Source organism: Cherax quadricarinatus, chromosome 9 (assembly GCF_038502225.1).
Source record: "Cherax quadricarinatus isolate ZL_2023a chromosome 9, ASM3850222v1, whole genome shotgun sequence".
NCBI classification, from domain to species: domain Eukaryota; kingdom Metazoa; phylum Arthropoda; class Malacostraca; order Decapoda; family Parastacidae; genus Cherax; species Cherax quadricarinatus.
In genome coordinates this window covers 43,068,145-43,084,462 of record NC_091300.1, presented here as the reverse complement: position 1 = coordinate 43,084,462, position 16,318 = coordinate 43,068,145, and the positions used below count along the sequence as shown (strand labels likewise).

General features: G+C 40.0%; 2 protein-coding genes across 4 annotated transcripts in view; both read left to right on the top strand.

The window, feature by feature from the left end:
- The window catches only part of LOC128685938 (uncharacterized), a gene marked incomplete at its 5' end in the record, with an annotated part of 637,739 nt that overhangs the window by 612,332 nt on the left and 9,089 nt on the right, over positions 1-16,318 (top strand).
- LOC128686065 (protein rolling stone) overlaps positions 5,112-16,318 on the top strand; it is a 483,046-nt gene continuing 471,839 nt past the window's right edge. For all 3 annotated transcript variants that reach the window (XM_053772714.2, XM_070083400.1, XM_053772713.2), the window contains exon 1: positions 5,112-5,691. The gene's annotated coding sequence lies outside the window, so the exon portion shown is untranslated. The remainder of the gene's footprint in view (positions 5,692-16,318) is intronic.

Here is a 16,318-nt window from a genome sequence, read left to right as displayed (position 1 = left end):
GTTATCAGGCACGTGCCTCAGAGTTCTGAGAATATCATAGGTTATACCATTCTCTCCAGGAGCAGTTGATCGACCTTTAGTTAATGCATTATCTAATTCATACTCGGTGAAGAGACAATCGCTCTCATTAATATTTTGGCTCATAAAATTAATCAGTTTCAACATTTCTTAACCCCTCAAGGAAGGTTCCTTGATGTTGGTGAGGGGCTCTTGATTTAGGGAATTGGATCTGTGCTCCAGTTCCCCGAATTAAGCCTGAATGCCTTCCACATATCCCCCCCCCAGGCGCTGTATAATCCTCCGGGTTTAGCGCTTCCCCCTTGATTATAATAATAATAATAATCAACATTTCTTAAGAAGCATTCTCTAAATTTGTTTTAATATGAGATGGAACGTTTTCGTGCCTGGATGTTTTGGACCAGTCATTTATGAGGTCATTTGCATTTTCGAGAGGAAAGGGATGAGCAACATTGCCAGTCTTTTTCATGGTTATTTTATTTATACCTTTCCAAGCCAAACTTAAAGGGGTGGACCTATTTAATACACTAACAAACTGTTCCCATTCATGTTGCCTAAGTTATTGCTTTCTATTCCTTGGATTTGTTAGTGCAGCTTGGAACGTTCTGAGAAGGTCTGGGGTTCTAGATTCACGGTATGTTTTACCAATCCTCCCAGCTGCTGCATGTGTTAGATTGCGTAGCTGTGGATCATTACAGTATTTACATTGGTTTTTATTGTCATTTATAGTGGAAGGTTTATGTTTTCTTTTCCTGCCCACTTGATCTGTGAGGACAGTCTCAATAGTGGCAACTCAATCATCATTGAATTTTTGTGTGCCAATGGGCTCGTAATTCTTATACAATTGATCCAAGTGGTTAATAAAGTTGTCTCTGTGTTCTGGGTTGAGAATAAGTTTCCTCCTTCTGTATTTAGCTCCTTGATTGCTGGAGATGTGATCAAGATTGACAGTTGTGAGTCTAGGGAAGCGATCAGTTAGAAGATCATCAACTATGGCAGAGTTATGCATCGTATATAATGTGTTAAATCCAAGGGACAGATCTAGTATGCCACCATATATGTGAGTAGACTCAGTAGTGCCCACAATTCGAACATTATCATGCTTATTTAGCAGTTTCACTGGTTTAGTTCCATTTGTGTTTGTTATAAACTCACCAATATTCTTATGTCTAGCACTAAAGTCTCCAAGAATGAGGGTAGGTTCACTACTATAACTCATGGCCAGTTCTTAGAGAACTTTTTGAGAGTTTTGTCCGGACTTGACAACAATTGCGAGACAGTAATGGTGGGAGACTTCAATATCTGTTTTTAACAGCAAAATAACGGGCTATGTAAAAGGTATAAGCAAATTCTACATTTAAATAGTTTCACTCAACTAATTAATACACCAACCCGGATCACTCGGTTCTTTGCCACCCTAAATGACCACATACTTTGTAACCGCTCTGAGAACATTTGTCAGTCAGGCGTCATTACCACAGGTCTTAGTGATCATTTCATTATTTATTGTACCAAGAAAATCACTAGGGAACGGATAGGACTACAAAAGACAATAAAAATGAGGTCAACTAGAAATTACAGTAAAGAAACACTGGTAAATAGGCTACATAATTGTGATTGGACAGTGATAACAAGTTGCACGGACGTAAACGATGCCTGGGAAAATTTCAAAACACTATTCACTACCATCCTTGATAATATTGCACCAGTTAAAGATGTTAGGTTTAAACGAAGAACTGAACCCTGGATGACTACTAAGATGTAAGATATATTATGAAATTCAGAGACCAGTTGCTAAAAGATTTAAGGGAAACAGACAGGATATTGCAAGACTAAATGAATTCCAAGGGGTGAGGAACAGTGCAAAGCTTGTAAAGGGAGCAAAGGCAAGGCACTATTGCTGAAAAATCGAAGTGTACAAGAATAACCCTAGAAAGATCTGACAAAAACAGTTGGGGTATAGCCATGTATCCGTAGATCGATCTAACATAGTACTAAATATCGATAACGAGATATACCACGAAACAATTAAATTGTCAAATTGTTTTAATTCATATTACACAATTGTCTCATCAACACTAGTAAGTAAACTACAAGCTGCATCAGATACCTTTAACACAGATTCTGATAAGTTTAAAACATCCTATACTAATAAAGGGGTAACCCCAAACAGTTGTCAACTAGTGTGTTTCATGACTTCGTGTAAAAAGAACTAAGAAGGTTAAACCCAGTTAAGAGCACCGGCCCAGATAACATCCCGTCTAAATTCCTAAACAATGGTGCCTCTGAATTGCCATTCCCCATTGCTCACATAATAAATTTGTCCATAACCAGTAATATCGTACCAAAGGGGTTCAAGGAGGCCAGAGTTACTCCTATCTTCAAGAAAAATAGTAGGTCTGATGTCAGTAACTATAGACCTGTTAGTATATTAAGTGTATCTTAATGATAACATTCTTCATAGTTACCGATCAGGCTTTAGGAGATCTTACTCAACAGACACCTCCCTAATTAATCTGATGTATTACAGGAGAACTGAAATTTCGACAGGGAACCTCATAGGAATGGTAACCTTAGACTTGTAAAAGGCCTTCGATACTGCCAACCACAATATATTATGTAAGAAACTTCAAGCTATCGGCATAGGTTTCATAGACTGATTTAAGTCCTATCTTATCAATAAGAAAATTGTCAAAGTCAACAAAACAGAATCAGAACCCCTGCCGAGAGCATGTGGAGTTCCCCAAGGTAGTATTCTGGGTCCCTTATTGTTTCTGTTATGTAAATGGCATGCCCATCAGTGTCAAATGCGAATTCCTGCTGTATGCGGATGACAGTGCTCTGTTAGTGTCAGGTAAAGACCCACAAGATATAACTAATGTAATAACACTAGAACTAGAGTCCTGCAGCAAATGGTTAGTAGATAACAAACTATCGTTACACCTCGGGAAAACAGAAGCCATACTCTTTGGCACGAAACAAAAACTGAGAAGGGTAAATAATTATAATGTCCGGTGTAATGGGGAGCCCATCACTTCAGTTTCCTCAGTAAAATATCTGGGAATCCCCTTTGACCCATGCATGTCAGGAGAACTGATAGGGAACAGTGTAGTAAAGAAAGCGAATGCTAGACTGAAGTTCCTCTACAGACAAGCACAATGTCTACCTACTGAGGCTCGCAGGAACCTATGTCTAGTCCTTATACAGTGTCATATGGACTACGCTTGCTCTTCGTGGTACTCTGCCTTGACAAAAAAACTGAGAGATAAACTGCAAATCACCCAGAACAAAAGGTAAGATTCATCTTGGACCTGGGTCCAAGAGAACATGTAGGCCAGGATGAATTACAACAATTGGATATGCTGAATATTGAAGACAGAGTAAAACAACTTAAGTTAAATCAAGTATATAAAATTGCTCGCAGTGTCCAGAATACCTCTCTGCTAATTTTGTCAAGGTTGGGAACCGAAGCAATCATAGTACTAGGGGGAGAGAGCACAACTTTGTAGTACCCACAGTCAGTGGCCAGACTTCAAACACCTTTTATTGTACAGCAATAAAGGAATGGAACAGATTGCCTGCACATGTCAAAGCCAGTCATAGCATGAACCAGTTCAAGAAGAGAGCCAGAAGGTACCTAATGACTGTAGCGACAGAAAGGAAGGAGAATGATTTTTTTTATTTTTTTAGCTAACACACATGTAAATGTAAATAAATCTTTTTACCATATTCTTAGTATATATCCTTTATATTATAATAATAAGATATCTCCTACATTGCATAATAATAATAAGGTATTAAAAGGACCCCAATGGAAATAAGTCACTTTGACCTTTTTTGGGTTATCCTAGGTTCTCTACACATATACTGCTATGGTTGATAATCTATGTAACTGTATTTGTGTATACCTGAATAAACTTACTAGCAGCCGTTGTTGCTGCTGCCTGGGACACGACCCAGTTACGGGTTTGTTAGTTTCGTACCCTCAGGCAGTCACGACATAAGACGACAGGCTTTGTTTTCTACCACGTATATACTCAATATACCAACGATCTGTGAGTTATCACTCACCATTACTCCACTTAAGAACTCTTGCGACATCACTGTTGAAGATGACTTCATCAGTCTCCCATTTTACTATCTTTACAATAGTGAAATGAGGTCTTTGATAAAGAAAGTGGCAGGTCTCTCATACTTCGGTCCTTCCCATCCCCCTTTCTTGCCATATTTTAAAGCCTAAATAAAGATGTCAGATTTTATTACTGCATGTATTCAATACACGTGTTTGCTAACGTATGTTTTTAAACCACCTAATTATTCAGAGATTGAGTCCCGTGCCCCCATTATTTGGTTCCCATACTCCCATTATTTGGTTCCCATACCCCCATTATTTGGTTCCCATGCCTCCATATTTGGTTCCCATACCCCCATTAATGTGTTCCTACACTCCCTATAAGTACAGATATCCCCGGTTAAGAACTCCGGATATAGAACATGATAGCAGCACTCTGCGAGTGTTCCCAATAAGTAACTATCATAGTTCATGGTAGCACAACATTACCAATGTACGTACGTGTTTTTTCAAGAGAGAAAAATCCTGCTTTTCCCTACTGTCCATATCTATACACCAGCAGCCTCACCGGCACCTCCATGCTGTACTTAAACATCTCTAAATGGAAACGTATTACCGTAATTTTGTCACAATGGAAACTTGTTAAATAATAAAAGCGAAAGAAGGTCTCCCACGTCCGCGTGCCATGAGTGTTAACGGTATTCATAATGTTATTGTATGGGAGTGAAGGAGAGGCGGGGCTTGCAGGGTCCTGAGGGCGGAGTGAATCCTCAGGTGTTGCCAAGAGTTCATAACGTTTCCTCATTCCTCTATAAACAAATAGGCATTATTTTACTCTACAGATCTACTTCGGGTGACGCACGTGGGCCAAGTTAGGTCTGAAACTATGTACGTCATGTTTTTGGCGCTGGATAAGTGGGGCAAATTAGTAAAGGAGAACAGGGCAACTGGCGGCGCGTGCGCACCCGCCCACTTTCTGGAGTCTTTACATGTGGTTGTGTTGATGATGGTTGTCACACTAGTGACTTGGTGCTGACACCGTGCGCGACGCTGGCGCTCCGTACCTGATACTCAGTACCTGACATCCACACGCGATATCTATACGCGACAACCTGGCGCTCCGTACGCGACACTGCACGTGACACACCCAGGCACTACGTACGTGACACCCAGGCACTACGTACGTGACACCCAGGCACTACGTACGTGACACCCAGGCACTACGTACGTGACACCCAGGCACTACGTACGTGACACCCAGGCACTACGTACGTGACACCCAGGCACTACGTACGTGACACCCAGGCACTACGTACGTGACACCCAGGCACTACGTACGTGACACCCAGGCACTACGTACGTGACACCCAGGCACTACGTACGTGACACCCAGGCACTACGTACGTGACACCCAGGCACTACGTACGTGACACCCAGGCACTACGTACGTGACACCCAGGCACTACGTACGTGACACCCAGGCACTACGTACGTGACACCCAGGCACTACGTACGTGACACCCAGGCACTACGTACGTGACACCCCAACTGCCAGGACTTGCATTTCACACTTCCACTATCCTACAGTAGTTCATGCTCAGGTCAGTTTGATACTTTATAAGTTTATATAATAAGATATCTATGTTCATTAAGAACGTGCGTGATTAACGTTCTGCTATGTCAGGTCTGTTATCTAGTCATCAAGGGTCATTAATTCCATTAAAATTTTCCTTACCTTCCACATGCCACGACCCTCGTGTAGTCGATAGGCGTTAAATCTAATTAACGAACCAACTATAGGGCTAATAGTTTTAGTGAAGTTATTATTATTAATTATTGCATAAGACTTCGAGTATATCGTTAATGCTAGCGTTCATGTTTAAGTAATTAACCTAGCCTACAGAGACAATTAATCTTTTATGTTGAAAGCCTAGACTACGAGGGTCATTAGTGATACATTTCACTAGCACAGTTAACATTCAGAATATTTGAATCATTATAGTATGAATTAGAGTGAACTGTGTACATAAATTGAACTATATACAGTTGTTTATATACATTATCAGTGTACATACAAACCTGTGTATATATAATATATATACACAGGTGTATATACAGTGTTTATGGACACGAGTGAGTGTCAGGCAAGTTTACCACTCGGGTAATTACGTGGTAAGAGCGCAGTTATTAGTGGAGCATCTTAAGAAAGAAATGTCGTATTGTTTGGTCACCGCTGTAGCAAGTGTGAACCGCTGTAGCAAGTGTGAACCGCTGTAGTAAGTGTGAATGCGCCTTACTACGATTATGAGAACTTCATTAATAATGGGGTTCCTCACGCTTTAATGTGGTTAAATTAGTTAGAATGATATCTCTGGGGAGAGGAATTGGTGTTAGTTTGCTAGATAGTTGAAGTGATGTTGTGGGTGTGATAAGATTCTTGGGTTGGTGGTGTGATGGGGAAGGTCGACAGTGAAAGGTTACAGCGCTCAGAAAGGGAAGTTTGTATAGTGTAATGAATGACATAGGAAGGTGGTGGTGCAATCAGGGTGTGGGAAGCAGCAGATGGCACTGTAAAGTGAAATAGTGCTAAAGTAGACGGTGGAGAGAAAGAGAGGGGGGGAGGGGGAAGAGAGAGATGAATAGAGATGCTCGTCATTTTAACTCCGTTATAAAACAGTAGGGACCACTGCCTTCTAAATTAATCTTAATTTTTCTCTCTTGATATCTTACTTTGGTTGATTGTTCTTCCTTATTTTCATCTGTGCCTGGCTTTATCTTTTAACTTTCCTTTTGCGTTTTTTCCATGATGTCTGTCAGTGCCTTTGTTTATCCTTGTCCCTTTTACTCTGGTATTCACCATTATCTTGGTGTTTATCCTTACCTTTGAAGATTGGTTAAATTTTTGTTAATAACATTGATGATGTTACACTGATAACAATGACATTACGACAGTACTGATGATTTCGTTTAATAGTAAATTACAATTACCCTCTTTTTTTTTATTTATAAGTCTTGTATATTTTTTATCGTGTATGCATATATTATGTATATCTATGATCAACTCGCTCTAGAGCAGACTCCTGCCTCAGTAATTTCATGGGCCACATGCACAGATATGTGAAATGTGATGCACTCGGGAAGCCTTGCATACTTCGACAGAATGTGGGTGTTTGTTCCTATTTTCTGTAGACTAATGACTGGCCTCTCAGGCATAGCTACCTGATTGCCGGTGCTCCTGCCTAGTAAGTACCTTGTGGCGTGCTTCTAACTGTGGGATATACATAAACTTTTTGTCCACGGCTCTTAGTGCGGCAGCCGCATTGCTAGTTTATTGGTGAACCTGGATGTGTTGGTAATCTATTCCTTGATAGATTTATTGTCGTTATGGGTCGCTTATACAAGACCCCATAAATGTCGACATGGCAGCAATAAGAATTTATCAGAATTTACGGACATAGCAGATGGCTGCCACGAAAATATGTATGCAGCTTTTTAGCCATAATTTCTCATCCAAGGAATTCAAGTCTAGCGCTTAAGAGTTCACCAGGAAGTTTTTTTTTAAGTTCAACACATAAGCATCGTATTCAGAACAGTGACAGTGTATTTTCGTTGAACCTGTTGCAAAATGCAGCAGGTCTTGCTAAATAATAACTAATATTGATTTTAGATAAAAAAAATAGTTTGCTGTCGTATAAAATTATAAGCATGAAATAGCTACAAAACTGTTCGAAACACGACCAAAATTATACATGATAAATAATCAATCCCCAGAGACTAGAATGAAGTGAAAGCGTTGTACATTAAAGGTTATCAAAGTGGTTATCGAATCAATATAAATGTTTAGTACAGATTATGCGCTGTAGACAAAAACATCACTGATAATAGTAAGAATGTCAAACCAAACCCAGTTCACATGAATATAAACATAAAACCGAATGCAGTGTATATAGCTTACCATAGTTGCTCACTTTCATCATTTTCATCATCCATAGTAGCATAAGTAAAGGAGGTGTTACATTCGTCAGTAGCTGAGCAGCGGCAACAGATCATACCACGGGTGGGGATGGAACCCATGATTAGAGAGTCATAAAACTCCAAACCGACGCGTTAGCCACTGGGCCAGCCGGCTACAAGAAGATTTTGCCACCAAAGTGGCTAGTTTATTGTGCACCCCATATCCATCCTGTGGACGGTAGCGCAAGAGCATATGGATACACAAAAGGCCTAGGAACTAGGCCCCACAAGGGTTAACAGGTGTACATATGGGTTATTTATCTACATATCTACAGTTCACTTATCTGTTACTGTTGAGAAATGGTTTACCAGCTAAATTTATAGTTTAAATATAGGGAAAACTTAGCTTAGAAAGACAGCTCATTGCCTGCACAGCTGCCCCTGCAGACGAGGTCATGAGAAGCTGTCGAAGATCACTTCTCAACGGGCTGAAATGAATTATATTATGTAAACAATAAATTACCCCTAGGGGGTGTTATGTCAGCCTAGCATATTTCATTCACTGATGACTGACTTACGTACTTGTATGGACTCAAAAGTCCGCACCTCACTGCTGTCTATAGGTTGATTACAAACTCCTTGCGACTCAAGAACTGCGCAGTCCCCCGTACTACGAGAAATCTATAACCCACCTTGCTCTTGTAGCGTGAGCTATGGTGTTCTTCACACCTTCGACAGGTATCGGTGACTTGATAGAAGCTGAAGTGTCCATGGATGTCCACATCTTCCATAGTCAAGGAATACGCACACTGGTACACTATGTTCCACAAGATTTGTCTTTATTGTTCACAATCTTATCACTAAAGAAGCTGATCACACTTCTCTGTAAGTGTTTGTGTTTTATGAGACACTTTATTCACACTAATGCATGGATCAATGTTCTTTGTTGGTTATCCTGGTGTCAGTGCGACTCTCAGTAGAGTCAAAAGTAATCTGATGATGTCACAGCGTCCTACACCGTCACTACCCGTAGCACATAAAGGAAAAGCTGACCTAGTACTTTTGCTTCCTTGGCACTTCCTCCATGACGCAAAGCATAATGCTTGAATCTTGCTGTCTTAAGCATAGACAACAATATACACTATCTTTACCATGGTAATAAAGTGGGAGCAGGATTTTCCTTAATTGTCCTGCTAAGATAAGAGATGGACTGTCTTTTATTAAACTACACTTTGCAACACTGGACTGCAAGGAGCGTTGGTCGCTTGACCACGTCGCATACTCGTACTGCATCTGGGATCAATTACTTGCTGTAGCAGTAAACAAGATGCTTGCCCCTTCTGAGAGGGCTGGGCCCCTCAGGGCTGAAAGGGGCTGAAGGGGGGCTGATACCCCTCTTCTGGAGAAAATTTCTCCACACTGGGGGCCGCCGGAGGTTCGCTGCAGGTGAACTATTCATCACTTAACATTAATTTGATTTTCTCACTCGCTACCACTGCTGCTTGTCTTTTCTGAACAGCTTTAGTCTGTGTGGTTTCTGGAGAATCACTAATTTTATTTTCAACACTGTGTAATTCTAACGGCACCAGTTTATTTATTGTCCGCTTATTCACTACACCTTTGCTTAAAACATCAACTGTCCTGATGATTCTATTTGCATCAGGATATATGGTCACAATTTTTCCAAGTGGCCACTGGGACCTCGGACCATCATTGTCAATAATCACTATGTCACCAGTTCTTAAGGACTTATGATTTTCAGGAACACCAGCTCCATAGAAGTGTTCTCTCAATGAGGTGAGATAGTCTTCTCGCCAAATTTTCTCCCAACGTTCAATCATTTTATTAAGGTGTTTGAATTTACGTCCGAGTTGCTCAGGTTTTGTGAAATAAGTAGGATTCTCTATGATTTCTTTATCATTCATGGGAGGAACAGGTTCGAGCCTTCTGCCATGGAGTAAATGAGATGGACTTAGCACTTCTAAATTATCCAGATCATTGGTAACATAAGTTAGAGGTCTGTTGTTGACTCTTATTTTCTATTTCAGTCACAACTGTATGGAATTCTTCTGAGTCGATTCTCTGACGATGAAGAGTCTTCCTTAAACAACGTTTTACAATGCCGATCATTCTTTCATAAAATCCGCCGTGCCATGGAGATTTAGGAGGAATGTATCTCCAACGACAACTGCGTTGATTCAGCATCTGTTGTACTTCTGGTTGATCAAAGATCTTGCTTATATAAGCAGCACCAGCAACAAAGTTCGTTGCATTGTCTGAAATCATCAGTCTGGGACACGCCCTTCTGGCTGCAAACCTTCTGAATAATTTGATAAAGGTTTCAGCAGACATGTCAGTGGCTACTTCTAGATGTACTGCTCTAGTTGTAGCACAAGTGAACAAACAGATGTACACCTTGATGGGAACTTTGTCAACTGTTTTGGTTAAAATTATTGGTCCAGTGTAATCTACACCTGTCACCTCAAATGGAGTGACATGACAAACTCTTTCAGAGGGATATGGAGGTGGACCTGGATACTGACATACTCGCATATCGTAGTGACGACAAGTAATACAGTCCTTTATTTGTTTTTTCACACTTTGTCGACCTTGAGGTATCCAGTAGGATTGTCGTATATGACAAAGTGTGTCAGCTACCCCACCATGTAACACGTTACTGTGGGCGTTTTGAACAATCAGTTTTGTTAGCCAATGATTCTTGGGGATCAATGTTGGATGTATGGCTTCTTTAGGTAGTGAAGAATTATGAATTCTTCCTCGACATCTTATAATCTTTTCTGAGTCGAGATAAAGTCCTAAAGAATTAATCATAACAGGTTTCTTTGGGGATTTATCTTGTGTTTCCAGAAATTTATATTCTGTAGAGAAAACATCTTTCTGTATTAGTTTCACCCAGTATTTAATGGGTTCAAGATATTCATAATTAGGTTTTCTTCCTTTAATGAATTTAAAGACAAGAGCTGTAACTCTTAAGAGTTTACCCAAAGATGAGTATTTAGATCCATTAATGACTATTTCTATTGTGTCTGCAGTATTTACACAACTTATTTCTGTGTTCAAGCAGACTGTTTCTTCTGGCATAATGTGAGCCTTTTGCTGAGGCCAGTTATTTTCATTAGAGAGCCAGTTCTGTCCGTGGAGCCATAATTTATTATCCACAAATTTCTTGAGTGGGACACCACGTGACAACATGTCAGCTGGATTCTCTTGGGTAGAGACGTGGAGAAAGAGATAATCTCTCTGCATCTCTTTTATTTCTGCTACTCTGTTCTGTACATAGACCAACTTACTCTTATTATTTCTTAACCACTGGAGAACTGCTTCATTATCACTCCAGATCACGGTTTTTTCAATAGTGAGATGATCAAGTACTTTGTTGAGATACAGCTAGTTTTGTACCTACATAGTGCTGTCAGTTCCAGTTGTGGTACTGTTCTGACCTTCAAGGGTGCTACCCTGGCCTTTGAAGTAATTAGTGTACTTCCTTCAGCATTACTCATGTAAGCTACAGCGCCATAACCTTTGGTTGACGCATCACAGAACACATGTAATGTGTACTTGTTTCGCTCTTGACCTATTTGTCTGGGAAATTTAATTTAATGAAGTTGTTTAAACTCCCTGGATATTTCATCCCATGCTTGACTCATTTCTAAAGGCAAGTTCTCATCCCATCCAATTTTGAGCTTCCATGCATCTTGCATAAGTATTTTACCTTTTATGGTAATTGGTGAGACGAGTCCTAGAGGATCAAAACATTGTGATACCTCTGACAGTAAACTACGTTTAGTGAGTGTACTGCATGATTTATTGTTTATCTTTTTGAGACTCAAAGTATCTTCCTGTGTGTTCCAATTAAGTCCCAGCATATTGTTGCAATCAGGAATTTCAGCTTCAGGGAAATCTTCTTTGATAAGTTCCCTTAATTGCACTGAATTTGTATTCCACATCCTTAGAGGCATATTTGCTTCTTTCATCTCCTTGTTAGCTTCTCTGCATAAGGATTTCAAATCCTCCTCTTTATTCACAGTACCTTGAAGATTGTCCACATAGAAACTTTTCTTTAAGATTTCTTTGAAGGGACTTTCAGATTTCTTCAAATGTGTATTTAGAGTAGCTTCTAGTAAGAATGGAGAGGATGTTGCACCAAACAATACCGATTTGAAAAGATAAGTTTTCACAGGACTTTGAGGATCATGTGGATTTTCAGGCCACAAGAATCGAGTATAATCTCTATCTATTTCTTGTAGTCCTACTCTTAAGAAAGCTTTGGAAATATCAGCCGTGTAGGCATATGGGTTTGTGCGAAATTTCATAAGCACGTCTCCAAGCTTCAGTTAGTGAGGGTCCGGCCATCAGACAATCATTAAGACTTGCTACATCTTTATTTGCACGTGCGCTGCAATTATATACAACACGTAGTGGAGTGGTTTCAGAATCTTTTCTGACTCCATGGTGCGGAAGATAATGAGCTTGTGTCTTCAACTTATCTTCGACTACTTCCTCAATGAATTTACTGTCCAACTGTTCTTGTATGATCTTATCATAGACAGTCAGTAGCTCTGGATTCTTCCTGAGCTCATTTTTGTGCTTTCATTTGTCCGAAAGCCATGCGATAATTGCTAGGCAGATGTGGTGGATTTAATTTCCATGGTAACCTAACCCAGTACTGTCCATCTTTATATTTGACAGTGTCCAAATATTGGTAATAAGTCTGAGACTCTTGTGGGCTTGGTTTATTTACATCAATACCTATCGCATCTAAATCCCACAACTTCCTTGCCACTTCCTCCATGAAGCAAAGCAGAATGCTTGAATCTTGCTGTCTTAAGCATAGACAGCAATGTACACTATCTTTACCATGGTAATAAAGTGGGAGCAGGATTTTCCTTAATTGCCCTGCTAAGGTAAGACATGGACTGTCTTTTATTAAACTACACTTTGCAACACTGGACTGCAAGGAGCGTTGGTCGCTTGACCACGTCGTATACTCGTACTGCATCTGGGATCAATTACTCGCTGTAGCAGTAAACAAGATGCTTGCCCCTTCTGAGAGGGCTGGGCCCCTCAGGGCTGAAGGGGGCTGATACTCCCCTCCTGGAGAAAATTTCTCCACAGTTACAAGCAAATTTAGGAAATTTGCTTAGTATATCTGGTATCTTATTTTCATTAATATCTTGACATGTCACGTAAGTTATTATACTGTTTATCTCTGCATTCCTCAATAAGTAGACAATTAAGCACATAGTGATCACATAATTTGCATTTAGTTTGATCATCATGTGTGTTTCTCCCAAACTGCCAGAAGTACTTGTAACCAAGCCTAAGCCTGGCCACTACAACATCAGTCAGTTCACATTGATAGTTGCTCCATAAATATATTTATCTACGTTCATGTTATAACAATCATTTTCATTATTTAAACCTCTCCTAATATTATTCCTAATGCTAGACACAGAAAATACAACAGTTATATTCTACATTCTCCTTCTGGGTACTCTTCTTGGCTAACATATCAACTTTATCATGAAGGAGTAATCCAATGTGTGATGGGATCCATACCAATTGTACATTAATTCCTTTGTCCCTAATTTTTGAGTATCTATACCTGGCTTCTTGAATGAGCATGTTGTTGGAGTCATTATACGAGTTAAGAGCATTCAGTGATGACACAGAATCAATAATGATGATAGCCAAGCTCAGTGTCATAAGTTAGCTTCAGCGCCATTGGGATTGCAAACAATTCAGAATGCAGTGTAGACGTCCAGTTGTTAATTCTTATGCCTAGTTCAACAAGTTTATTATCATTCTTAACTAGGGAGGTGGCAACAAGAGCAGATGCAGCCCTGCCATAGGACTCCTGTTTAGATCCATCAGTGTATATAACTTGTGATAACTTATTACTGCCAGCTAGGTGAGAAATTTCTTCTTGAGCAGTTGCTTTAACAAGTGATTTAAGGAAGGGATTACTAGCAATGAGCTTCTTGGGAGGGACTTGCAGGTATGTGATATTAAATGAACACATCGTCCATGGAGGGGTGAAATGCTCTTGTTGTCTACAGTGATATAGTTCATGCAGGTTATAAAACATAATGCAATTGAGCATTTAGGAGAGCATTAATCAGAATATTAAATAGCATGGGACTCAGAACTCCTCCCTGCGGTGTACCTAGAGACATTTCTTTAGACTCGCTTCTAAAACCTTGGTAGAGGACAGAGGATACTCTATTTGACAGGTATCCTATTATCCAAACAGAGTGAATTACCACCAATATTCATTTTGGCTAGTTCATGCAGTATAACGGTTCAGTTCGCAATATCAAATGCAGATTTTAGATCAAGAAATGTGGCAAAACTAGTAGAGGTGTGTGCAGTGAGAAAGGTGGAAATACAGTTCTGCACACTTTTACCTTTCATGAACCCACAGAGGTAGGGGGAAAGTTGGTGTTTGATTCTATGGTGCAGTCTGTTAAGTATCATTCTTTCAAAAGTTTTACAAAGACAACTAGTTAAGGAGATCGGTCTAAATGTATCAGGCTGTTGGGGCTTGGGGATAAGCACATTGAGACTATTGGTCCAGGAAGTAGGAAGAACGCCCTCAATGTAACTGGTATTATACAGTGCCAATGAAGGGTTATCAGGCACTTGCCTTAGTTCTGAGAATATCATAGGTTAAACCATCCTCTCCAGGAGCAGTTGATCGACCTTTAGTTAATGCATTATCTAATTCATATTCGGTGAAGAGACAATCACTCTCGTTAATATCCTGGCTCATAAAATTAATCAGTTTCAACATTTCTTCAGAAGCACTCTCTATTTTTTTCTAATATGAGATGGAAGGTTTTCATGCCTGGATGTTAAGATTCATCCAACTAGGTATATTTATACACCATAGGCACCACTATGATCACAAATGCAAGTTTTTTACAGACGAATCCCCCGTTAGTCGGCGGGAGGTTCATCTGTATTCATCCAGATGCATATAGTTCATACTGGAGTACTTGAGAGTGGCTGATACTGTCTGCTGCACAGTGAGTAGTCTGCTGCTGCCCACTGAGTAGTCTGCTGCTATTCGGTTCCATGCAGTAGCCTATTCTGTATCTAACTTTAACACCTGTCTTTAGTTTCCATCATTATCACCTGCCGAGATATTTTTATCGAAGTCATCAGGCAAGATCTCTTGGGAAAAAACCTGGCATGGTACCTCTAATTATCAGAGCTTCAGCCATTTTAACATTTGTATCAAGAATCATGTCGTTGGCTTGTATTGTACAAATAGTCAGATGTATGATTGAGTGGCATGGAAGACATTGAGTGACATGGAAGACATTGAGTGGCATGGAAGACATGGGCATAAGTGATAGGAAAGATTCCAACTAGTTCCTTCTTCCCTTCCTCCAGTTCAGGAGAGAGGATAATGCCACATTTAATGTTGACTGCTCTTCATGTTATCTATTATTTTTAATAAGAGCGGCATTAGAGAGGCATTTAGAGAGTTTTTTTTAACCGGCATGCTGCAAAAATTGTTATATTTTTGTGGTTTTTGTGCCTCCGTTGCATGGAGATCACATGCAACAGCTTAGAATCGAACCTGAATAGCTTTAAAGGATTTCTCATGTAGTCTAGCAGCAGTCCTGTCGTTTAACTTTGTCTCGCCTAGTTGGATTTTTGGGATCTGGAGGTAAGGAGCATTCACCACAGAAAATACAATGTTTCTGAATTCAAATGGTGTCATCAGTGTAGGACGGGTCTGTACACTGTAGGTTCATTACCATAAGATCGTGAGTGTGAACCTTGTTCCTGCACACGTTGTACAAGATAAGAAAATGCGCAGGTTGAGACAAAATATTTATATCAAAACAGAACATGACTGGCATCACTGAACTTTTTTTTTTTTCTCCTTGAAGTCAGTATGATGTGAGTCGCTTCTATGGACTCTTTGGAGAATTTTGTCGTTGTACTCATAGTGACACGTAGCCATGTAATCTGTCTAGGAGAGCTTTTTGGATTAATAATGAGATGGTGTAACGTTCGGAGAACATAAGAAATAGTCTCAGTCTCTCTCTCTCTCTCTCTCTCTCTCTCTCTCTCTCTCTCTCTCTCTCTCTCTCTCTCTCTCTCTCTCTCTCTCTCTCTCTCTCTCTCTCTCTCTCTCATTCTCTCTCCCCTGTCTTCTCTTCTTCTCCCTTCTTATATATATGTCGTGCCGAATAAGTAAAACTGATCAATTAGCAAGAACTCGTTTAAAATTAAGTC